Below are 26,979 nucleotides of genomic sequence, written 5' to 3' on the forward strand. Positions count from 1 at the left end.
CTTTACGAAGACAGGGGGCAACACGGGCCACTTCATCTGGAGCACAGGGATCACCTTCTAAATGGCAATGAAATTCATCACTTTCCATAGCTAAACCACCTGGTACCACCTGAGACTGGGGAAAATTGAGTCCACAAATACTATAGGAAAATGCTGGCAGCTGCCCCTTTCCCTCTGGGGGTCTTAAACAGAGAACTAAGTAAACCCAGCATCCTTTGCTCGGACACTGAGGCTTTCTAATGACATGAAGGTGAGGCCGGGAGGCTCATAAAGAATGCAGAGAGAATTCACTCTCTAAACACAGTGCAACCAAAGAGCAGACAGACACTGGGACCAGGACCCCTGCCTCACCCCCTGAACAACTCTGTCCTCTGAGCATCTTTGCTATCTAAGAGTTGAGTCTCCCACAATGCCACTGAGCCAAATTTGGCCACATGGGTGTATACAAAATGAGTTCATGCCTACCTTGAAAGAGCAAGCCTCCACAAAAACTGCTCCACCAAAGTAAAACTGTGCTCCTACTAAGAGTCATAAAGAACATTTAGCTTCTGTTAACCTGAGAGGCATTTGGGGTTCACATACTCTAGAGCCAGCATGGAATCCTGGGCCTGCCACTGAGCTTTATGACTCAAAGGAAGTTACTTAACCCATTGTGCCTTGTTTTTGCCTACAACTTGGGATGAAAATAGAAGCAGCTAGAAGTAGGAGAGATAGTACAGTGGATTAGGATGCTTATCTTGTATGTAGCTGATCCAGGTTCAATTTCTGTCACCCCATTTGGTCCCCTTATCCTGCCAGGAGTGTTCCCTGAGCACAGAGCCAGGAATAAGCCCTGAGCACAGCCGGATGTGAAGCAAAAACAAAATAAACAATACAAAAGATGACATAAGATGCTGTTATAACCGAGAGCATTATGGTATAAAAAATACCCAAAACCTTAAAATGGTGCTTGAAGGGACCAAAGAGATAGCACAGTGAGTAAGGAGCTTGTCCAGCTCAGTTCAATCCCTGACACTGGTTCAATTCTCGAATATGATCACCTGAGCACTGCCAGGAGTGATCCTTGAGCACAGAGTCATGAGTAAGCCCTGAGAATTTCTGGGTGTGGCCCAGAAACAATTTTCTTTTAATCGTGCTTGGAATAGAGTAAGAGCAATTTTGATGTTTGCTAACAAGATTTTCTTTTTCATTATGCTCTTTTTCCATAATATTTTTTCATTATATTACTGGTGTGTTTCAGAAAGTCTCTTTTAGAAAAAGAGGAAAGAGTCAAAAATAGAATTTTTCTCAAATGACCAATAGCACCATTCTGACTCCAGGGCTGTTGGAAGGCAAAATGAAATCATTTAAAGGACTAACCCCAGTGCACTATGAGGTGTGGCCCCCAAATAATAACAAAACCCAGTTTGCTTTCATATACAACTAAGAGGCAAATATAAATATGAAAGGCCATGAATTCTTTGTTGCTGTTCCATGAAGGGGGAAAGTATTTTTCTCTGAAATCTGGGCTGGCCCTGCGATCAAATAAATGAGCAGCCTTCACTGTCCTCTTGTGGGAAAGCGATGCCGTGTGCAAGTGCCCGAGCAAGCTCACTGGAGAATGAGGCCTTATGTGAGATCTGAGTCACCCCAGTGAAAATCCCGACATCAAACACCTCACACGCACTTGCTGAACACAAAGACACCAGTGACCCTGCGTGAGGCTGGGAGAAGAATAACTGAGTAGGCCCATCCCCACTGTTGACCGGCAGAACTATGAGCAAGTGAGATGGTTGTTGTTTTAAGCCAGTAAGTTCGGGGTGGTTTATTATTGCACAATAGATACCTGATACAGAGCCCTACACAAATGAGCCTTTATTATTAACAGTGTTTCAAACACAAACACACACCCAGGCCACTTGGATGCTTGCCAACAGGTTTACCAATACTGCTGCTGCTTCCAAGCTCCCTCCCTCCCACCTAGGGCCGATGAGGTCGCCATGGTCAGCAAACTGGAAAAGCTAAAATCAGTCATTAAAACTGGAGGGAGGGGGAAGGGGGCAGCGCAGGGAGGCATGTTTTTTGCCCCAAATGCAAATTACGTTTTTGTAAAGGAGATGGAGACAGGAATGGGATTGTGACCTTTTTCATCTGTAATAGAATATAAGCACGAAAAGGCAAGGCTTCACTTCCTAGGAAGAACTTTATACCATGGCTCTTGGCTCATGCGGGGCAGTGTGGGTAGATGCCTTTAAGATATAAGCAATCTGATTCAAGGTCAGTATAGCAGGTAAGAATCAACCAGAGCCAGTTGAAACTGGCCCTGTAATCCCCTGCGGTCCCATCAGGAATGCATGACACTCCAACCCCCTTCATTTTATTTATTTATTTATTTATTTTCTGCTGACCAAAGCAGGAGAATTCTCAGTAATGTTCTAAGCTCAGAGTTTTCTGTGACCTGGGTAAAAACGTCTTTTACCCAATAACAGGGCGGGAAGGGCGGGAAGGGCAGGGGTTGTGGGTGGTGAGGGAGGGTCAGGGCTCAAATACAAAGCTCCACAGTCCTGTTTCTCTCTTCTGTAACATGCACAAAGAATCGATCCACTTTCTAGGAAAATCCATCTGAAATCTGTTCTTAGAGACCTTGGGAACTTAAGTTTCTGTTTATTAGAGTTTTGCTTGTTTGGGGGCCACACCCAGTGGTATTCAGTGTTTGCTTCTGGCTCTGCACTCAGGGGTCACTCCTGGTGGGCTTGGAAGACCTTTTGGGGTGCCAGGGATTGATCCTGTATCAGTTGCATGCAAAGCAAGTGCCCTGCTGGCTATACTATCGCTCCAGCCCCACCTTTCTGTTTGTTAAAGACAAAGTTATCATATCTAAATGAAACAATCCTACTCACGGATTTGATTCATTGAGAGGTGAGTGCTAAAGGCTCTTTGTTCACTTCATGTTCCTTGAACACAGACCTTGAGTCATCTATTGTGGGTGTGAACACGGGGAGAAAGTGTATGTCCAGAACTGGGGGCGGGTGAGGATTATGTGACTAAGACACTGCTCTTTATAGCACTGGTTGTTCTGAAAAACACAATTGCCTGCTTGTAACAGCTCCCAGCGCCCTAGCTGAACACTACCCAAACTGCTGCATTGATTAGAATTGGTCAGGTTATAAATTAAGAAGGTTCAGAAAACTCCTGATTTCTTGGAATTATGGCAATGACTGAATCTAAGTAGTCCACAGATAAAGATGATAAAAAAGTAAACTATGTCCAGGGGTTTGTAGCTATTTTCTATGCAGTCAAATCTGGGCATCCTAAACTGCAGGCAAGCAGAATTCCTACAAACCACACGGAGAACCCTCTCAGGAAACAAGGTGCTTATTCAAGGGTGGGAAATAGATGCCTCCTGCATTCCCCCACCTGCCAGCAGACAGAACATAGCTGTCCAGTGGCAGAGAAGCTCCGCACTTGCCACATGGGAGCAACTCGGGGACCCTATCAGCTTTTGTGGGAAGGACTTAAGAGCTCCCCAACCACACGCACATCAGCCATAAAAATTAACTGTGAGGGCAAAGGCACAAGAAAACACTTAGGTTAAATGAAAGATTCCAAACTTCAATGTGTAGTAACCAGGTGAACAAACTGTACACAGGAGAGAAGGCACAGTAAAGCTCACCAATGGATTCACGATTACAGCAGGCATCTTTTAAAACTGAGTAATGTTTTTTTCCCTTCTAGTTTGTGCGACATACTGGTGACTCTCAGGGACCACCCCTGACTCTGTTTGGGGAGGGAGGACCAGACCCAGCCCTTCCGCAGGCAATACTCACCCTGTTCAGCTCTATCTCTCCAGCACTAAAGCTGAGGCTGGGAAATTACACTGGGGGATGGATAAGTCTTGAACACTGTATGACTGAAATACAATCATGAATTGCTTTGTAATGTTCTATCTCACAGTGATTCAATCACTGTATCACTGTATCACAGTCATCCCATTGCTCATCGATTTGCTCGCGCGGGCACCAGTAACATCTCCATTGTGAGACTTGTTGTTACTGTTTTTGGCATATCCAATATGCCACGGGGAGCTAGCCAGGCTCTGCCGTGCGGGCAGGATACTCTCGGTAGCTTGCCAGGCTCTCCAAGAGGGACAGAGGAATCGAACCCGGGTCTGCCACGTGCAAGGCAAACACCTTGCCCACTGTGCTATTGCTCCAGTCCAACAAAATAATAAATAAAAGCTGGGGAATTTTTCTTCTTCTTTTTTTCTGCTCTTCTCCATAAGCCAAAAATTCCTCAACAATCTTGATTTTCTAAATAGTTTTGAATTTGGCATACCTCAATGCAGGAGAAATGAAATGTTCATGGTAATTGGTGGCTAGAGGGCAAAAAGGTCATGGGAGCAGGGACACAGCTGGAAGGGGAGTGGAAGGCCAGCCCTAAACACCTGCTTGTCATTGGAAACTACTAGAAAAGGAGGAAGGACTATACAAATTCTCAAAATTGGTCATACCATTTTAAATCGATGAGAAAGGAACCTGTGAAACTCATGGTCCCTAGAGTATGTCAAGCTGCAGCACAGTGAGTGAAATGAGTTAGAAACAGAGGGCCAGACAGAGAATGACTGCACTCATTTGTGGAATATAAAATAACATAATATGAGATTAATACCCAAGGACACTAGAGACAAGGGCCAGGAAGATTGCTCCATGGTTGGAAGCCTGCCTCATGAGCTGGGGAAGAAAAGATCACTAAGTCAATGATGGTTGGAGGGATGGTTCAGGATGGGACATGTGTGCTGAAAGTAGATAAAGGACCAAACATGATGGCCTCTCAGTACCTGTACTGCAAACCATAATGCCCAAAAGTAGAGAGAGAGAGTAAGAAGGAAACTGTATGTCATACAGGCAGGGGTTAGGGAGGGGTGGGGGTGGCAGGAGGGGTACTGGGGACATTGGTGGTAGAAAATGTGCACTGGTGGAGGGACAGGAGTTCAATAATTGTATGATTGAAACTCAATCATAAAAGTTTTGTAACTGTACCTCATGGTGATTAAATAAATAAATAAATAAATAAATATGTAAGAGAATTTAAGAAAAAAACTCCTGCAGCATGGCTCAATGGCTCCCGGTTGTTTGGTAGGTTAAAGCCCATGTCTGCTCTTTGGCAGGGCCTTTGATGATCTCACTTTGAGCAATATACCTGACCCTGCTAAACCTCAGTTTCCTCAGCTGTAAAGGTGGATGTTAATAGGACAATCTTTAGACGTGCTGTGCAGATTAAGAATGAGATTGCAGTAAAATGCTTAGTCTAGAGCCCAGCAGGAGAAAGCAGGAGCCAATAAATGTTAGCTGCCGTGATGGTGGTGATAGAGACAGCTAATACTAGGGTTATTATTTTTATTGCCATTGTGATTATGATAATGTAATTATACAATGATGAGGATGATGATGATCCTAACCCTATGTTTAGCACTCTAGCAAATGAGGCCTTCCACACCTTGCTGGGGAAGATAAGCTCGTGCCGTCCACCTGTCTGAACCACGATGGGCCTTCACTGTTCAGTTCTTCATGTTCTTTTTTTTTTGGGGGGGGGGGGTTTGGGTCACACCTGGTGATGCACAGGGGTTACTCCTGGCTCCTGCACTCAGGAATTACTCCTGGCGGTGCTTGGGGGACCATATGGGATGCTAAGAATCGAACCCAGTTTGGCCGCGTGCAAGGCAAACTCCCTACCCGCTGTGCTATTGCTCCAGCCCCAGTTCTTCATGTTCTTTTGGGATTGCTAAGAGCAGATTCTTGAACTGAAGGAACAGCTTACACCCCACCCGGACGCCCAGGGAAGACAGGGATGATCACATAGAGATTCCTCCATGTTCTCCTGGGCCTGCTGAGGGGAGTGCAATGCCACCCTTTCAGAAGGCCAAGGAGTAAAGCATCTAGGGAGGTTCTGTAAAATTTGACTTTTTTATACTTGAAACCTACAACTGCAGTTAGGAAACACAGTGGTAGGGACCAGAAAGATAGAGAGGGGATAAGATGCTTGTCTTGTATGTGGCTGATCAGGGTTCGGTTGCAGGGATCGCTTAAGGTCCCCTGACCATTGCCAGGAGTAATCCCTGAGCAGAGCCAATAGTAAGCCCTGAGCAACACCAAATGTGGTCCTCAAACACCCACACTGAAAAAAATAAATCAACAAAACAATGCTAGTAATGCATTCAGCTCACTGGACAAATAATAGAAAAGTGAACATGGCCTGCGGCCCCTCAGTTCTCTCTTTCACCATCCCACAGCTTCCCTGGAGGCTCCTCCATGGCCATCAGCAGTGGGCTGGAAGGTCTGGACCCAAGGCCTGGGCCTCCATGTTGGTTCTGACAGTCCTGACTGGGAAGGGGGCCGCCCGGCAGACCACTCTCAGGGGAAAAGGCCTCCTGTCCTCAGAAAAACAGGCCTGACTCACTTTTTCACCAGGAAAACGGAGATGGGTCAATAATCAAACCCAGCCAGCCTAAGTCTTATTTTTGTTTCTTTTCGTTTTGGCGCCACACCTGGTGGTGCTCAGGGCTTACTCATGGTTCTGTGGCGGGGGGCAATCCCAGCCAAGCTCAGGGGACTCTCTGAACTGCCAGGGATCAAATCTGAGTTGTCCACATCAAGGTAAAGTTGTAAACCCATCTAAAATTCAAAGAGCTAACTGAGCTGTAAAAAGCACTGCTCAGAAAAGCACACAGCCCCCAATGCACCCACACTGGTGTCACATCTTTGTTGGGTTCCCCGGCCCAGGGGACTTCCTCCTTGGAGTAAACAGAAGTGCACCCACCCTAAGTCAACATCAGACTTTCAAAGGCACACCGCACAGTGAAGGAGAAGGATGGAACAGAGAACCTGGCACATCACCAAAGGGGCCATCAGAGACAGAGACACCAGAAGTTTAGGAGTCCACATGAATCATGGGCCCAGGGCAGGGGTATGAAAAGCCACAGAGGAGCACAATTACTAGGATTCTTACCTGAAGAGACAGGTCCAGGGTACATTGTCAGGCTGCTTTTGTGAAATGGTGAAGAGGTCTTCAACCCCAAGTGTCAAGGCTATCAAGGACAAAAAGACAAGGATAGAGTGAGCACTGGTGTTGGTAATAGTTCACATTCCTGAACAATGGGGATGTTTCTAGAAAAAAAACAAGTGTTGAGTGTTTGAGAACCCTTCAGCATAGAACACTACATCTAAACTCAGTCCAGTCAGTAATATCTGATGTATGAAATCCTGGAAATCCAGTCAGGTGGGGCTGGTAAGTTTATAGAGCGTGAGCGAGTGTTTTATTCACAACCCACAGCCCCATTGAACTGGGAATGGGAAGCATTGGTGAATTCATACATCTCATCACATCCCTCCAAAAAATGGCTGTTTACCAAGGGGCTAGCAACACCCTGTCTAACCCTGACATACATTAGGGTATGCCAGCAGGTCAGGGCATTCACACGTTCACCATTTCCACACACAATGAAGACTCTATGCCATTTCCCAGCCCTGCTTTGGAAGACAGCCCTGCCAGCTGATGAAGTCATGAGACAAGGCATGAACTGAAAAAGAGAGGTGGGAGAGCATTGAAATCTTCTTCTCAAGCATGCAAATAAGCAAAAGCCAGAGACAAATCACAGTTCTTCCCAGCTTTCAGAAAATTCTGTGTTCTGTGTTTATTTCTATTTGTGATGGTCACCTTGGGTTGAGCTGTGATGTCCAGGTGTTTACTCAAATATCAGTCAGATACTATCATGAGGGTATTTTCGTATGTGATTTAATATTAATATTACTACAGTTTGAGCAAGGAGATACTCTCCATAATGTAAGGTGCCTCATCCAATTGCTGAGGCCCTCCTAGAAAGAACCGAAAGAACCAATTCTACTTCTAAACTGTGACATCTGGGCCATAGAATTAGTACAGGGGTTAAAAATGCATGCCTTGGGCTGGAGCGATAGCACAGCGGGTAGGGCGTTTGCCTTGCATGTAGCTGACCCGGGTTCGATTCCCAGCATCCCATACGGTCCCCCAAGCACCGCCAGGAGTAGCTCCTGAGTGCATGAGCCAGGAGTAACCCCTGTGCATCACCGGGTGTGACCCAAAAACAAAACAACAACAACAAAAAAGAAATAAAATAAAATAAAAATAAAATAAAAATGCATGCCTTGCATTCAGCTGACCTCGGTTAGAAACTCTGGAACTACACATGATCCCCTGAGTATCACCAGGGATCATTCTTGAGCACAGAGCTAGGAACCAGGAATGACTCTAATCCCCCTAAAAATAATATTAATAATAAATAAATAAACGGTTGCATTACTGTTTCCTTGGGACTTCAGTCTATTGGGTTACACTGCAGATTTTGTTTCTTTTCTTCTTCTTTTTTTTTTCTTTTTTGGGTCATACCTAGCGATGCACAGGGGTTACTCCTGGCTCTGCACTCAGGAATTACCCCTGGCTGTGCTCAGGGGACCATATGGGATGCTGGGATTTGAACCTGGGTCGGCCGCGTGCAAGGCAAACGCCCTACCCGCTGTGCTATCTCTCCAGCCCCTACACTGCAGATTTTGGACCTGCAACATTCACAATCGTGTGAGGCAATAACCTCTTCACAAAACTCCCTTCTTTCCCCCTCTACCCCCTTTATATGAATGTGTGTATACCAATAAATGTATGTGTGTATATATATATAAAAAAATTTTTCATACACACATTCTATTGACCATTTACAATCTGTCAAAAAAGAATGAGCTGACTTATAAAATACATATATGTATAAAGAAGACAATACAGAAAGAAGCTAGAAGGACATGGGAGAGAGTTTAGATAAATGTACCTTGTAAAGTAATGAATGATAAATTTGATTCTGAACACTCTGGTAACCAAAGGATAAAATAGATACACAATAATCACATTGATTCTGAGACAAAATCTAGCATTTTTTTTCTATTATTCTTATTGTTAATAAATTTCTCCCAAGATGTTAAGCATCTTCCATGAACAAACTCTTAAAGTATCCTTTCTCATCCACACTGGGGAGTTACAGGAAGAAAGTATATGCTGAGTATCCCTCTAAGTATACATCATAGGGAATCACCACTAATGCTTTCATTACATCCCTCGATGTGAGTTATATCTTCAGAGAAGTGACTCAGCAAGGCTAAAGAGTGAGCCAGGATCAAAAAAATGTAATCACTAGACTTGATCCAGTGAGGAAAAGTTAGAATTTCTAGAAGAATTAATGGACTTCTGATTTTTTCCCCAAATATGACTTCTCCAACAAACAAAATATTGAGGTGAGAAATAGTATAGAATTGTCCAAGGCTATAGTCACGGCCAACAGATTGAAGGAACAGTTTTCTCCAAGGCTTTTAGAGCAAAATCATAGAAAAACTGTGCTCATAAAGATTTATCAGCTCAGGTCACAGAGATATACAAAGTAGAGCACTGAATCCTCACATTTCTGCATTGCAAGAAATCATATAATCTCCCACATTAAAATAAATTTTTAAAACACTTTTCATTATGGTAAGTATACATAATATACTATTTACCACTTTTAAGTGTGTGTATAATTCAGTGGCAGTGAGCACATTCACAGAGTTGTATAACTATCATGCCTAACCATTTCAAGACATTTTTCATCATTCCAAAGAGAATCTCTATACCCATTCAGTTAGTTCCCATCTTCTCCCACCCCTCTCTCCAGTCCACTAGTAACCACTGTTCTATTTTCTGTCTCTATGGTTGGCTGTGCCACATAACTCAAAACAGGGAATCAGACAATAGTTACTTATATGTGCCTGTATTTCACTCAGCATGGTCATTTTCAGAGTCAACTCACTTTGTAGGCAATTCCATTTCTTTTTTGTGGCTGAGTAATATCCCACTATACATGTGACAGTTTTGTTTGTCCTGAGCTTTTTTTTACCAATTCAACAAGCCATCATTATTTATCTTGTAAAAGCTATTAGTTTCTTTTCAAGCATTAACTTTTTTCTAAACCAAAAAGCTACTCCAACGAACTAACAATTATACAAATCCTAGTCTCAAAATCAGTAGCAGCAGCAAGAAAACAAGTCTATTCAATATTTTTTCTTGCCTAAAGGTTTAGTGGGAAAAAAACTGCCTTAATTAATGTTTTTCACTCTTAAGGTTGAAGTAAAATCAGACTGTCCTAATATGGACTCAGTGTATACTGTAAACTTCATAGAGAGTGCTTATAATGTGCTTTCTTGATCCTGGTCCAGCTGTATCCAAAGAGCTGCTGTCAAGGGGGAGAGAGAGAAGGAAGAGAGAGAGGGAGAGAGAGGGAGGGAAGAGAGAGAGAGAGAGAGAGAGAGAGAGAGAGAGAGAGAGAGAGAGAGAGAGAGAGAACAGTAGCTGGTTCCCAGCCCTGCAGAGAAAATAGCCTGATGAAATAAACTAGAAAAACTAAACTCTCCCTTCCCTCCTTGATAAGCTTTCCATTCCCTGGGCACATAAAGAAGGCAACCAACCATCACTGAGGAAACATGGATTCTAGGAGCACAGCTCCCCAGCAAGACAAGCACATAGTTGAGAGAGAAAGCAAAACTCCGCTCTGCACTCTGATTTTCACCTTTAGAGAGTATGAGAGAGCAGATGGCATGAAGGAGGGCTGTTGCCACCGCACACCTGAGTTCACAAAAGAGGCCCAGTGTGAGTCATCAGAAGATGTCTGCAGGAACTTGACAAAAAATAACCATTTTTGCACACTGGCAAGGGAATTATAAGCAAACTCAAGAGCCATAGAGGTATCCGAGCCACTTTGTTCAGCAAAAACTTCTCAGCAGGGAGGACTTGCTGTCACCCCAGATTGTTAGCACTTGGCTGAGCTGAAGTTCATTCCCTCCTTGAATATTCTGTTAGTAGGGAACATGTCATTTAAACAACAAAAACTATTTGAGAAAATTATAGAAAATCCAACTTTGATTCTTCTGGTGTGTTTTTTTTAAAGACTCATTTCATGAGCAAGGGTTTTATGTTTTTCTTAAATAAAAACAAAATGAACATCATTAAGATTATTCTTTTTTCATGTCTAGGTGAAGACTCCATTCTCTCTAACACAGGAGACATTGCCATGAATTGCAGAAGCCAATTCAACCCAACAGGTTGAAACCAAGATGCCAACATCAAGATCTCAAAAAGCGCTAATCAGGTGCCCCAAGTGAGAAAGTTCTCAGTTCTCTGGTGAATTACTCAGACCTCCACTCAGGGCACCAACAATAACTATTCTGGAAGTAGATGAGGGGAAATACGTAGGTATTAAAATCTCATCTATGATAGTCATCCCAATTCTCCAAGTCTTTTCTTATGTGTGTGCGCACACACACACAGGTACACACATGCACGCACACACAAATTCCCCTTGGCCTGGTTCCATTACTAAAGATAAGAACTCTGACAAGGCAATAAAACTTCATCAGTAGTTATAAACTTCAACTTGATCCTGGTAGAAAGCCAATTCCCTTTGTTATGGGATGAAACGTGTCTACTCCTTCCAAAATGCAGATGTCGATATCCTAACTTCCATTACCTCAGAATGTGACTGCATTTAGAAACAGGGTCTCTAGAGAGATGGCTAAATTAAAGGTTTCTATTAGAGTGGGCTCTAGTCCAATATAGTTGCTGTCCTCACAGAAGGAAATCTGGAGAGAGGAGGTGTGTGGGAACACAGGGAGAAGGAGGTCATCTAAAGACAAGGAGAAACCGGTGTCCCTCACAGCTTCATTTCAGAATTGAGATCTTGCCCCTCAGCTGTAAGAAGAAATGTGTCGATCTCTCAACCAGTTTGTCTTCACTGAGAGCCTCCTGGGGTCCCATCTGGCACCCAATGGGCCACCAGGATAGTCCAAGAGGGCTACAGGTGAAAAAATGCTTAAATGCGGGTGGCACAATATTAGGGAGCCAAGCAGTAGGCAAGCGGGCCACAGAAAAGAAAGAAACTTGGAAGGGAACAACAATTTGAAAAACAAAAGATAGATATGAGAAATGTCTGCCAGAAATTGCACCATTGTAAGCTTGTACCTCTCAGCTACTTTATATTCCACATATGAGTGCAATCTTTCTGTCTGTCTCTTTCTTTCTGACTCATTTCACTCAGCATGATACTTTCCATGTTGATCCACTTATATGCAAATTTCATGACTTCATGTTTTCTGACAGCTACATAGTATTCCACTGTGTAGATATACCAGAGTTTCTTTAACCAGTCATCTGTTTTTGGGCACTCTGGTTTAAATACTAAAATACAGAAATCCAAAACCATGAGGCTGCTAGTGCGGCCTCTCAACCTCATATCTCTTCATTCTCAGCAATGGCAAACAAATTATCAAATGCTTTCTTTTCAGCAGGTCGACTTTAGCGGGGAGAAACTCCAAATCAATAATAGTGAGTTTTTTGTTGAAATATTGAATGTAATCAAAGTAAAGTGAAAGTAAAGTGAAATTTACCAGTTACACATGTGGGGTGGGGGGCTGGGGAGGTTGGGGGGAGGGGGGAGGTATACTGTGATTCTTCATGGTGGAATATGTGCACGGGTGAAGGGATGGGTGTTCGAGCATTGTATAACTTAGACTTAAGCCTGAAAGCTTTGTAACTTTCCACATGGTGATGAGGAAGAATAAAAGAATAAATTAAAAAAAAACTTTAAGATTGTTACCACAGAATTGGAAATGTTTAGGCTGTGATTTCTCTATTTTTTAATTAAAAATATATCTAAATAATTATGGTGTTGGGATACTCAAGAAGAGCAATACATTTCGTTATTATTTTAAAAATAGATAGATATGGTTTTAAAACACCAAGACTGTCGTACTTGTTACAACAGACCTACTCATTCGTTAGAAAATAAATCCATTTTCCCTTTGTCTTTCTGCACCAAATGTCACTGCATCCATCTCCTTATCCCTTAACTCCAAAGAAAGTGGCAACTAGAAATTCCTCTCAAATACCCCTAAGAGGAGCCCGACAATCAGAACACTGTTTGCTTGGCCCTATGGCCCTGGCTTCTCTACCAGAGGAGTTTCCTCTACCTTTCCCAATGTTCTGTGCTAACTAGAGCTCACCCTGCAAATAGCATCTTTGGGATACTCTTCTCAGAAACTATGTCCTCATTTCTCTTGCTTCAATACTCTTGACTGACTCCACAAACCAATCTCAGTTCCTTTTCTTGAAAGAAAGAAAGGAAGGAAGAAAGGAGGGGAGAAAGGAATAAAGGAAGGAAGGAAGGAAGGAAGGAAGGAAGGAAGGAAGGAAGGAAGGAAGGAAGGAAGGAAGGGAGGGAGGGAGGGAGGGAGGGAAAGAGGGAGGGAGGGACAGGGAGAGAGGGAGACAGGGAGGGAGGGGGAGGGAGGGAGAGAGAGGGGGGAAAGAAGGAAGTAAAGAAGGAAGTAAAGAAGGAAGGAAGGAAGAAAGGAAGGGAGGGAGGGAGGGAGGGAGGGAGGGAGGGAGGGAGGGAGGAAGGAAGGAAGGAAGGAAGGAAGGAAGGAAGGAAGGAAGGAAGGAAGGAAGGAAGGAAGGAAGGAAGGAAGGAAGGAAGGAAGGAAGGAAGGAAGGAAGGAAGGAAGGAAGGAAGGGTGGGTTAGAAGCCAAGTGCTTCAAGTGATTGTCATACCACAAAAGTGAATGAAGAACAAGAAATAGTTGGAACAGACTCCTGGTCACCTAAAGTTTGACCCAGAAATAGAAACTATCTTCTTCACTGGAAAAAATATGTGTGGGAGAGGTGACCAATGTCTTCATGAAAATACCACTATTTAACTTCCACATTTAGCACAGGAATTTGACCCACTTTTAAGTGAGCAACAGTTCTGGTTCCCTGGGAATGACTTGCGGGGGGATACATTGGATTAGCAAGTAGATCAGAAGAGATCACTCAGCCAATCCTCATGCCCCACCTCTAACAGTCTCCTCAAACGTTGCTCTGGCATCCTCCCCCAAACCAACACAAGTTTGGCTTAGCTCTTTCTAGAATTATCCAGAAACAAATGTGTAATCTCCTCTGATGTCACCAACAATGACATGGAGCTTTCCTGCAGTTGGCCAACAAGGCCCCTGGATGCTCTCCGGACTGCAGTAGTGAGGGTTCCCATCTAGGATGCATTCCAGAAGCAGGGGGACAGCTCAGACTCATGTCTGTCAAGTCCTAGCTCGTGGAAGAAAAAGGAGAGCAGACGGCTGCAATTAGGCAGGCAAAGGGGAACTTGTCTAACCATTTAGATAAGACAGCACTTGAATTTATTCCGTCCCGGTTACCCGAGGGGGATTGTGCTTCCACCCCCACGCGGTTTCAGCGGGCTGCACAATCTTCTCCTAGCAAGGAAGTGAGGAAAGAAAAATTTCTCAGCCCACATTCCAAGGTTCTGCTGTTAAGTTAGAAAGCACCATGCCTTAAGCCAATGGGTAATTTGAACTTAATGGAATCAAGGAATATGCTCTGTTGAGTGACTTTATCATACAATCTGAAACTCAATAATGAATTCTGAAAAAAATTCAAGTAGTTAGTCAGTTAATTAAAAAAAAAAACTAAAGTTTCTTTTCTTACCAAGTTAAATCTTCCTCAGACTTACCAACTACCTGTGAGCTTTGCTAATGGTTCTGTTCCAACCATGGGTAGCTAATGGTTCTGCTCTGAGCATCATTTGGGGCAGAGTGATAGCTAAATGTGCTGAACACATGCTTTGCATGATAGAGGCCTGGGTTTAATCCTCAGCACCACATATGATCCCAGTACTGCTGAGAATGACCCCTAAGCACAGGAGCCGGAATAGACCTTGTGCACTACTACATGTGGCCCCAAAACAATACAGAAAAAGAATCCTTTTGGAATTTTATTCTTCTATTTCTTTCAGTACCTTGCATATTATTGGACTCAACATAGAAACTCAGTTAAATATTTCTTCCTTGTTTGTTCCTACGGTTAGTTTTTAGCGCCATACCCAGCAGTACTCAAGGTTTTCTCCTGGCTCTGTGCTCAAGAATCATTCCGGGTGGTTTTCAGAGACTATATGTGGTGCCACGGATTGAACCCAGGTCAGCTATGTGCAAGGCAAATCCACTACTGATTGTGCTACCCCCTTATTTTTGAAATCTTCTCCATAGACAACCAAATCCACTCTCCCTGTTTTGTTGCCTTGCACGTGGCCAACCCAGGGTTCCATCCCCAATATCTGATCTGATCCCTTAAACCCCATCAGAACTGATTCCTGATCACAGAGACAGGAGTAATCCCTGAACACCTGAACAAATAAATAAGTCGGACATTTGTTTTCCTCTCAAGGGCAAAGTTCAGAATGAAAATAGCAGGGTTGATACTTTCTGAAGGCTTTGAGGGAGAATCCATCCTGGGTCTAGCACCTACAAGTATCTGTTGACTACTGGCTAGTGCCTGACTTGTAGCTACACAACTCCAGGCCCTTCACTAGCCGTTCCTCCTGTCTCTGTCCTATCTCTTTCCCTTTAAGATGGTGGCCATTGGATCTAAGAACCTAAATCCAAAACAAATGTATCCTGAGATCTTTAACTTAATTACATCTGCAAGGCCTGAATTACCAGATAAGATCACATTCAGAGGTACTAGTGGTTAGGATATAAATACCAAATTAAGTTTATTAGAAATATCTAACTTGAAAGGATTTGATGGGGGCATGAGATGGACTAGAGGTGACAAAATGACAGTGGTGGAGGCTCTTGAGACCTTTGGTGAACAGAACCCAATCAGGCCACAACTGTCCACACACTTGGAGTGGCATCTGAGACCTAGTCTCTATGGCCAAGTATCCAACCACAGTAGAATGAGCCCCAAGCCCCTCTTCTTAGGCTTGCCTTCAACTGGCCTTCTCTATTTGGTGTAGGGGAGGTCAAAGTAAAGTACTGACTCCCTTTAATAGATTCTCAGAGCCAAGGATATGGTTCCAAGTGATGAAGCATATGTTGGGCATATGCCACAGCCTTGTTCAATCTCTAGCAGGGAATGCTTCTCTCCACCCAACCCCATCCTACCCCACAACACTTCTGGGTGACCCAGAGTCCCCAGCTGGGCACAAGTGCTGAACCCGTAGGCCCATACCACTGGATTGAGCATCACTGAGAGCAGCACCTGTGCAAATAACTTTTTAATTATATTTATAAAGACCTTTAAGTATTCTGAAGTCCTCTATCTGGAATTCCTTTCATTAAGTCAACATGGTTCTATTCAAAGCCTCTATCTCCTTTTCAGTATCTCTTAGCCCAACTCAAAAGATAACTCCTCCAAAGCCTTTGTTCTCCTTCACCACCAACCACATCGGATTTCTCTTTCCTTCTAAAACTTCGCAGCCTTGCAGATAAAGAAGACATTCTTGTCCTCTCCTCTCCTTAGACATGGGAACACGTTCCGTAAACCTCGTGACAGAATATAGATAGAACTCGGCTTCAGTCACACATATCTTCTCTGTCCCAACCCCTGTATCTAGCATGAAGCCTTGCCTATCTCCTGTGCACAGAAATCCCTCATCGATAAAAGATATGCTGAGTATATAGAGAACAGATATACCTTTAGGCAGCTCATATTGGGGACAGGAGAGAATAGAATAAGCACAAAGATATGACAATGACCCATACCATCAGAATGTAAGAATCATAAAACAAGCATAAGTGAAATTCCATGCAAAGCAGAGAAAAGAGAAATGTAAATTTTCCCAGAGTAAGTAGAATTATAGCAAGATCTTAAATAATAAAAATATTTTATGAGGGATATTTTATGAGGGACTGAAGAAATAGGGCAGAGGGTAGTGTGTTTGTCATGTACCCCAAGGCTGCCAAGAGTGATTATTGAGCACAGAGACAGGAATAACCTCTGAGCACCACTTGATGTGGCCCAACACCCCAACATGTATATTTATTTATCATTAATACATCACTATATCACTGTATCACTGTCATCACAATGCTCATCCATTTGCTTGAGTGGGCACCAGTAACATCTCCAAGTGAGACTCATCACTATTTTTGACATACCGAATATACCACGGATAGCTTGCCAGGCTCTGCCATGCAGGCAAGATACTCTCGGTAGCTTTCCAGGTACTCTGAGAGGGGAGGAGTAATCAAACCTGGGACAGCCGTGTGCAAGGTAAATGCCCTACATTCTGTGCTATCGCTCCAGCCATATATATATTTATAAACAAAGAGTGGAAATTCAGGGAAAAGAATTAGTGCAGAGAAAAGAACATCTGCATAAAGACAGAGCAAGGGGCTGGGGGGATAGTACAGGGGGTAGCCATAGCACTTCCGTTGAATGCAGTCAACCTTGGGTCAATCCTCAGCACCAAACAGAATTCCATGAGCAGCACCAGGAGAGATCTCTGAGCACAGAAAACAGAGCCAGAAATAATCTCTGAGCACCAATGAGTGTGGCCAAAAAAAACAGAGCTAAGAAATGACTTCTTTCCAGGTTCCAGGGAGCAGTGCAGTCTGGATCACTGCACTGAAGGAAGGATGAGAAACAGAAAGAAAGATAGAAAGGGAAGGTCCCCATCTTGGCAGGGATTGCAGGTGAGTGCGTGGGAGTAGGAAGACTGTCAAACAAGTCTGTTATGCTCACATCTGCATCTGCATGCAGTCACTTCCATGGTTCTAGAGAACCGAAATCAGGACATATGTCAGTATCACCTGAGATCTTCAAAATTGCTTAAAACAGACAGAAAACTATAGTAATGGATAATAATTCTTATTCACTGACACTCACAGTGTGAGCTGATGTTTCATCATCTTGTTGTTAGAATGTATATTTGCTCCTCTTCCCCACCATTGCCTCCTTAGAGTTGGTGGAGAGGGATGAGGGAATTTGGGCCACGGGCAGCAGTGGTCAGAGGCTACTCCTGGATCCTAAACATGTTAACCTGAGAAACTGGGAAACAATTTTGCCATTAGTCCCATTAACAATAACGGGAAACACAGGAGGCAGAATAGGCTATGGGAGATAAAGCTGATTGGTTTTAGACACGTGAATTCAAGGACTTACCAGGACCTTTGTGTAAGTCTCTTCGAGAGATATTTAGACAAGCTGGCTAGATAGGGGTTTCCACCATCAGTCTATGGACCAGTGCAGGCAGGCAGGTGTGAACAGGTTGAATAATGTTAGTCCCCATCAAGGGGGAAGGTCAGGACTCAGGACAAGAAACTGAAGAGTCTCTACTTAAAGGTAACAGCTATGCACAGGAAAATAGAAATGTCTGTGTCACAAGGGGAAAGGAGGGCCTCGGGCAGGAGCTTGGGGGATGCTTGTATTTCAGTGGGTGAGGGACAAGAGAAGTTCAGCAGACTGAGTGCAAAGTCCAGGCACCACCAGAAGAATCTAGTGACCATGGCTGGAAAGATAGTACAGGAATTATGGCACATGTCTTGCTCTCCACCAACCCTGGTTTGATCCTCAGCACTGCATATGGTCCCCTGAACACGTCTAAAATAATCCCTGAGTACCAAGTCATCACTGAATGTAACCCAAATCTCTCCTTCCCACCACACCCACCACTCCCGTGAAAAAGAATTAGTAACCAGAAGTCTGAGACTGTAGATGTAGATAAGGGCTGGGAGGGATCATAAAATTAAAACAACCATGATCTTTCAAAGGGTAGCAGTCAATGGGGCTGGAGCAATAATACAGCAGGCAGAGTGCATGCCTTGTACACGGCTGACGGGGTTCAATCCCAGACATCCCATATGTTCCCCTGAGCACCAGAAGGAGTAATTCTAGCTTTAAAATAGAGTGCAGACCCAAGAATGACTCCTGAGCGTTGCTGGGTATGCCCTCCCTCCTTTAACCCTCACCTACCCCGCATCCCTCTGCTAAAATAAAGGTAGCAGTCATCACCAGGGCATAGTGAAAATGTGATAAGGGCTGGACAATTCCAGAAACAGTAACACTGGATACTTTTTTTAGTGCTGAAACCTAGAGTCAAAAGAATGGGTGAGGACTAACATTTTTTAGGGTTCAGAATGTTAGATTTAAGTACATAGAATGTAAGAGAGCAACCAGTGCTAGAGAAACTGAAAAGATCTGAAAGAATGAGTCTAAATCATGAAAAAGTGGAGGGAATTGGCTATGGAAACCAAAGCATCCTGGCATTTTGGTAAAAATGGCGGCTGGATCACAGGCATCTTCCTTCCCTACCAAATCCTTGCTCAGAAAGACTTTTCCAGGTATGAAATAGTGAAATGATACATTTCCCCTTACTAATATAAAGAGAACGGAAAAGAGAAAACGGCATGAGAAATTTCAGGAGAGAAAACAGGACAAATCATTTTCTACGTGAGCTTGGCGCTGCCCTGTCAGCAGCGTGCAGAAGCAAATGAGTTTGTTTCCGCCCTCAGGAGTCAGCACCTGAAGAGCCCCAGAGAGTAAGAAGTCAGATCTCAGATGGAAAGCTGAGAGATTATAGAAAAGCCCAGCATTTTTTTCTCTAGCGCCTCAGTCCAGCACTATGTAGTAAGTCATCTGACCCTACTGAAGATTAGGACTTCCTCCTTTGGTAAAGCTAAACAGACAAACTTCCAGATTTAAAGGCGTTGGGCAGTAAGGAGCAGTGGAAAAATGTGTAGAACTGAGACCTGACCAACCAGCAACCATCTGCATGCTGAGCCAGATATCCCATTCCCTGCCAGTCAGATATTCTGTCCATCTACAGAAAGACTACCTGACCCCCAGCACATTCCTCCTTTATAGCTTAACACCCTACGCCCACCTTCCTCCCCTTTCCTCAAGAGACTAAAAAATGCTTCCCTAGAAAAATTCAATGCCAGGGCTGGAGCAATAGCATAGCAGATAGGGTATCTGCCTTATATGCAGCCAACCCGGGTTTGATTCTCAGCATCCCATATGGTCCCCTGTGCACCACCAGGAGTAATTCCTGAGTGCATGAGCCAGAATGGCTATGCATCTCTGGGTGTGACCCAAAAAGCAAAGCAAACCAAACCAAAACAAGACTCAATGCCCCTGAAAAATATACATATATATTCACTAGCTTTGCCTACTAGACAGTTCAACCCATTCACAGTGACCTGTGATAACATAAGCATCACAAGGCAGAGGCCAGAAATTGCTAACAGCAGACCCAGGTTTGAGTCCCTGCCGGGTGCAGTTCTGGGGGCCTCCGACATCACTGGCTATGGGCCTGGAAATCCTTCAGCACCACCAGAGTGGACCATATAGACCTGACACCAAAAGGCAGCATTTCATACTTAGGGCACCAACCTGGTTGAACCATCAGCCTGGTTGGCTAAGAATTGCCAGTGTCACCCTGGGGCTTTTTGAACATAGATTGGGAGGCCCAAAAGGCATTGCAGGCAAGGCTCTCTTGTGAGAAACTGGGCATCAAACCCAACAGCTAAAGGCACCAGGATTTCAGGAGTTTGGAGATAATAAGAAAGTTGAGAATTTTATGGCAATCAAGAAGTTGTTAATGGTCCAGGAAAGTGATTAATTGGCATAGCATAGATTCTTTAACATTCATAAAAATGAGTGTAAAAATTTATCCTCCTAAGTTATCTTGAATTATCAAAAGACCTGAGAACTACATACTCACAGAGTAACCCTGTCTGTCTTGATGTGACCCAGAGAAAGGAAAAAAATAGGTCAGGAATGAGAGTCAGGGCCAGGGAGGGAGCTCAGGGGTTCAGGCCTTGCACAAACCCGGGGTCTGATCCCTGGTACTGCATAACTCCCTGCTCCAACACTAATGGCACAGCTCTAGAGGCACCCCGCCACAACATCGCTGGAACTCAGAGTGTGCAGAGAAAATCTAGGAGTGGCCCTCAAAACATTGCTTGGGGGCAACCCCCCACCTCCCCTCCACATACATACACACAAAAAGCATATGAGCCTAAAGACCAAGAGTATATCTCAGGAGGAGATCACTTGTTTTGCATGTTTGAGGCCCTAGGTTGATCCCCAGCTCTGAATAATAAAAAAAAAATGTGTAAGCCTGAATATTCTTCTGAAGTTTATGATCTATACATTCACGGGCCTTTTCAAAAGGACTTATGACACCCCCCCAAAAAAATTAACAGCCCCTCTTGATTTCCTGGCATTTTATCATCTTCTGAGAGCTCTACCCTCCGCTCCTCCCACATCTGTGTTTTGGCCAAGACCCGAGATTCACTTCTTTAATCTCCTTTCAGTCATCCCCTCCAGCCCTTAATCACGTTTATGACTCTTTTCTCAATTCTTCCAATTTGTCCAAATCCAACTGCAAAGTCTTGCTTGCTTTTTCCCTGGGAAGATTGCAACACCCTTTAGAATTACTAAGCAAGAGAAGACCTAAAAGCTTTTCGATGTAATAGCCACGATTTGACATGTTAAATCAACTTCTCAGATGCAGCTGCCTCTTCAGAAAGAAAAATGTCGAGCGCTCCAGGGAATATGAGGAATTGGAATCATGCATATAGACATTCCCTTAGTACTCTTTTTAATTTTTTTTATTGAGGTATTATTCCCTTAGAATTTCCCATGCATTGAAATGACATGGATGAAAGGCCCAAGGGAGGTCTGCTCTTGCAGTCATCTTGAAATACACTGAAAAAAAAAAAAGAAGAATCAAAACTACACATAGCTCAGAGCACAAGACTCAGTCCTTTTTGACTTGATTAGGTGAAAAAATAAAATTGCACCCGCTTGTGTGCATTGCGGTTGCGTGCACATACGCATAAATACACACATGTTGGCTCATCTGCATAAATTTGTAATCAGCTAGGCCTACTCTACCCAATCCTAGGGCTCTTTACAGTCACATTAAAGCATCAGATAATTTGCTTTGACTAGAGGTAATCACAATACATAAATAAATTCCTGTTAAATGAGAATCACTTTGCATTCCTCTCAAAGCTTTGCATAAGGCAGAACTGACTACCTTCAGAGAAACCTTCTGCAGAGTACTTCTGTTGGATTTTTTGTTTTGTTTATCACAAATCAAAGGTAGATAAAACTCTCAGGTTGCTTCACTGTGAGACTTTTACTTCATTTTGCATTTTGTTTTTATGCACAAATGTTGGCCACATTACTATCTCTAAAGCTCCCAGAAGCTGGGTTGATTATTAGTGTCAGAAAGAATTTGAGTTACTTACTCTTGAAGAACTGCTTAGAACCTGGAATGAATCCGCCAATAGGCAGAGTCCTACACCTGATAGGATCCAGTGTGCCACTGGATGGTGGCATCCAGAGGTGGAGGGAACCTCAAGAGGAGGCCTGTAGGCTATATTCCATTCTAAAACTTTCCACGTGGGCGCCTTGAGTGTCCCACCCTATCTGATAGAGTTGCTAGGAAATCTGAAATAATAGTTTAGAAATAGATATCTTTCTAGATAATAGGCAAGAAAATCTCTGCAACTATTGAGAAATGTGCCTGGGGTGAGAAAGGAAGTTATGAGGGTTTTCTGTGACTGGCAACCCAAAGGCCTATTGTTTGTTGCTTTGAGGATTTTAAGGTATTTGCTGTTCTTTCATATATCCTTGAGGATATTTATTTGGACTTTCCCAGGAATGGCTACAACAGCCAGGCATTAGAGTCGGAAGCAATAGGCAGGCATCCAATTTTATATCAAACTCTCTCTGGAATATTTCTCTCCTGGATTTCTCCTAAAAAAGTTCCCACTGCATCTCAGAGAAAGTCCAAACTCTTACATAGCTAGCCTGACTTTTGTACCCTCCTCTTCATCAGCTCACCCATATTCTGTACCTCCTAGGGGCCTCCTTTCTGATTCACCTCACCCCATCCAACTGCAGCGACTTGGAACATTGTGTCCCCATATCTAGAAGCTTTGTTCTCACTTCCTCCTGACTGACATGCCTACCCCTCTTTTTGTATTTCTCTCCTTTAGCCACTCAGGAAAACCTTCTTGGACCTCACTCACTGCATATAACCGCATTATCTAACAAAGTTCTCAAAAGTCTCCTTCTCCTTCTCTGGAGAACTCCTGGCACACTAGTATGATTATGTGATTCGTTTCTGAACTCCACACTGGATTCTATGATCTACAAGAGCAGAGACCAGATCTGCTTCTGTTCACTCCATTTCATATGGTGGGTGCATTTTGTATCACCATTGTGTTACCACAAAGCGGCAGAATAAAGAGCCCAACTGTGATCTATATACATACTGGAATATAACACAACTTTAAGAAAGATCAAAATCATGCAATTTGCTGTGGCATGGATGGCACTAGAGGATAACATGCTGAGCGAAGTCAGTCAGAAAGAAAGGGGTAGATACAGCAAGATGTCTCTTAAATGTAGGGGACAGAGATAAACACCAAGGTAGTAACAAAGGGTCAAAGGCAACATCATGTGAGAACTAACCCATATAACTGAGTTGGGTCTGACTCAGACATTCTGGGATAAAGTTTGACCCTGCTGCCACGAACATGGTATGAGACCAAAAGGTAAATACTCCCTCCACTGTCTCTCCTCAAAGTGTCGCCCTTTCCATGCAGCCCGCCCTGAGAGGACCAAGGTTGCTGCGTGGCAGAGGTGGTTCGTCACAGCCTATTGACCCAGTGTTTTTGTTCTTTGTGATATGTGTCAGTCTCACTGGTATAAGATGATAGCTCCTCATTGTTTTGATTTGTCATTTCCCTGATGTTAAGTGATGCAGAGCCTTTGTTTCATATATGTTTTGGCCGTCTGTGTTTCAAGTTCCAGGAGTTTCTGTTCACCTCTTTGCCCCATTTTTTGATGATGTTGGTTGTTTTTGTTTTTTTTGTTTGTTTCTTATTAAATTTTTTGTTTGGTTTCCTGTTAGATTCTACTAGTTTTTACACTTCATAGATATTATGTCTTTGTCAGATGAGTGGAGGGCATAGATGAAATCTTCAGACACTCTGCTTTAAAACAGAGGCAAAGAACACAATAATGAGCCAACCAAAACTGTTTATAAGGAAAAGGTAAATGAATGATAAAAATCATAAAAGACAAAGAACATTAATACGGGTATACTTGAATATATATCAAGATGGGATAGAAAAGACATCTGTACTTGTATGTTCATTGCAGCACTGTTTATGATAACTAGAATCTGGAAAAATCCAGAGTGCCTGAGAACAGATGACTGGTTAAAGAAACTTTAATACATCTACAGAGTGGAATACTATGCAGCTGTTATAAAAGATGAAGTCATGAAATTTGCATAGCACTGTAGCACTGTCATCTCATTGTTCATCGATTTGCTTGAGCAGGCACCAGTAACATCTCCATTGTAAGACTTCTTGTTACTGTTTTTGGCATATCGAATGCACCACGGGTAGCTTGCCAGGCTCTGCCATGTGGGTGGGATACTCTCGGTAGCTTGCCGAGCTCTCCAAAAGGGACAGAGGAATCAAATCTGGATTGGCTGCATGCAAGGCAAATGCCCTGCCCACTGTGCATAAATATTTACAACATACATGGCAGACTGTAGTAAATGTGCATGTGAACCCTAAAGTAATTTTAAAGAAAGAGTCAATGTGAGCAGTTCACTCAGCAAATATCCATCAGTTATCTTCCTCTCTAAGATCTGTCTCAATAAGAAAAATCTTCACCCAAAGTAATATCCTGAACTTTCCAGGGAAGCCTGTAACCTGTTAGTAAATAGGGTTAGGAATAAAGTTTAGAAATTTGCATATAAGTGGATTAACATGGAGAGTATTATGTTAAGTGAAATGAGTCAGAAAGAGAGGGACAGACATAGAAAGATTGCACTCATTTGTGGAATATAAAGTAACAGAATGGAAGACTAACACCCAAGAACAGTAGAGATAAGTACCAGGAGGCTTACTCCACAGCTTAGAAGCTGGCCTCACATGCTGGGGGAAAAGGCAGCTCAGATAGAGAGGGACCACAAAGTAAAGGGTGCTAGGAGGGCCCACTTGGGATGGGAGATGAGGGTTGAAAATAGACTATAGACCGAACATGATGACCACTCAATACCTCTGCTGAAAATCACAACAGCCAAAAGGAGTGAGAGAGCAAAAACGAATGCCCTGCCACAGAGGTGGTGTGGTGTGGAGGGGACTGGTTGGGGATGGTGGGAGGGATGCTGGGACCTTGGTGGTGGAAAATGGGAACTGGTGCAGGGATGGGTACTTTACCATTGTATGACTGAAACGCAAGCACAAAAGTTTGTAAATCTGTAACTGTACCTCTCGGTGATTCACTAATAAAAAATTAAAAATAAAAAAAAATTTTAAAGATGGGTTAGGTGTTGGTTCTAGAATCTAACTTTTCAAACTCCAGGGGTCCTAACAAAATGTGGGAATCATAGAAATGTTTTCATTGGGTTAAAATAAATTTCTTTATTATTATTATCAGAAAGTATTGGGGCTCTATAACTATTTTATAGATGCCTGGGACACGTCAATTTCTCAGGTAAAAGGGATTGCAAGTGGAAAAGTTGAAGAAGCTGGAGAGATAATACAGTAGATAGGATGCTTTCTTTGTACATGGCTGACCGGGATTCAATCCCTGGCATTTCATATGGTTCCCTGAGCACCACCAGAAGTGATCCCTGACCACAGATCCAGGAGTAAGCCCTGAAAAACCCAGTGTTCTGCACCCCAAAACCCCTTGGTCCCACAGAAAAGAAAATGTTTACAAAGTTCTGTTCCATGAGAGCTCCATCTCCTATTCCTTCTTTTGTAAAAAATAGAAACAAAACATTTTCAGCTCACAGGTACCATGAAAACAGGCCCCCAGGTCACCCCCCCAATTCCCTGCATTCAATTATAACCACCAAATAATCCACAACCCCAACCCCTATTCGGTAGACACTATGAGTCCAAGTCCTAACTGATTGTATTTTCTCTAGGGTTCCAGAAATGCACACCCAGCTGCATAAAATCAACACCCATGGAATAGAAATATACCAGCTCATGGTTTAACTCAGACCATACATGACACCACTACATAGATATTTCTTACCACCGATGTTCACTCAGGACGCTCTGACACCTACTCATGGTTATAAACACACAGACATACAAGCACACACACATACACACACACACACACACACACACACACACGCCTACAGTAAACAGCTTAGAGAAAAAACTCAGACTTCATTTCAAGTTGGTTTTCACTCTCTTGTGTGCAATGTAAAATAATCATTTACTGTGCATTTCCATAAGTAATCTTTTAAAAGTCATATCAAAAGTAGGGATGGCTCCAAGAAATATGTTAAATAGTCTTATGCAGCTGTTCACATTTTAGTGTTTAATTAGTTATAATTGCAATTTAAAAAACAATTAAACTCTGTGGATGTTGTTTTCTGCATCTCATAATAATCCTGTCTTGATTCATCTCAAAAAAATAAAAAGGTACACGGGGATGAAGATCTTTGGATCCTGCAACTACCAAGATGGAATTGTTTCTTTCAAGCACAGTTCATTTGTTTTGCCATTATTTTGGAGTAAGAGTAGAGTTATTTGAGAAGAAATCATTTTGCAATTTCAGAACACAAATTTTTCAAATACTCAAATGGTATCCCCAAATCTTGTAGTGCAGACTTGTGTATTTTCTTTCACATCCTCAGGACAGAAAGAATCACTAGGACAGTCATTTCCCACTAAAATGTCCTTTTCTGGATTATAAATCCACTGCTCTTGTAGTTTGAAAACACTCTGGAACCAAAACTTATATAAGGAACTGAAGACAGAGTAAGAAGCTAAGGTACTTGCTCTGAATGCACCCAACCCCAATTCGATTCCTAAACTACATATGGACCCCCGAGCACTGCCAGGACTGACCCCGAGCACAATGTCAGGAGTAAGCCCTGAGTACCGCCAGGCCATCAAACCAAACATATAAAAACTATATGACTACCCTTTTGAACACGTTTATCTTATTTCCTGCTTTGTCTTAAACTGAGTGACATTTTAAGAAATAATTGCCTCCTTCCTTATGTGGTTATAAGCTAGCTTTCTTAATTATATAATTTAGGGGTTACAAGTAATTTT

The 26,979-nt window shown here is 43.0% G+C and overlaps 1 protein-coding gene across 9 annotated transcripts in view; it reads right to left on the reverse strand.

The window, feature by feature from the left end:
- LYPD6B (LY6/PLAUR domain containing 6B) overlaps positions 1–26,979 on the reverse strand; it is a 232,070-nt gene that overhangs the window by 78,957 nt on the left and 126,134 nt on the right. For 8 of the 9 annotated variants that reach the window (XM_055142136.1, XM_055142112.1, XM_055142130.1 and 5 more), the window contains one exon: positions 6,985–7,063. The exons of the other annotated variant lie outside the window; for it this stretch is intronic. The gene's annotated coding sequence lies outside the window, so the exon portion shown is untranslated. The remainder of the gene's footprint in view (positions 1–6,984; positions 7,064–26,979) is intronic. 9 annotated transcript variants of the gene reach the window in all.

This window comes from Sorex araneus, chromosome 1, assembly GCF_027595985.1.
Source record: "Sorex araneus isolate mSorAra2 chromosome 1, mSorAra2.pri, whole genome shotgun sequence".
In the NCBI taxonomy this organism is placed as follows: Eukaryota; Metazoa; Chordata; class Mammalia; order Eulipotyphla; family Soricidae; genus Sorex; species Sorex araneus.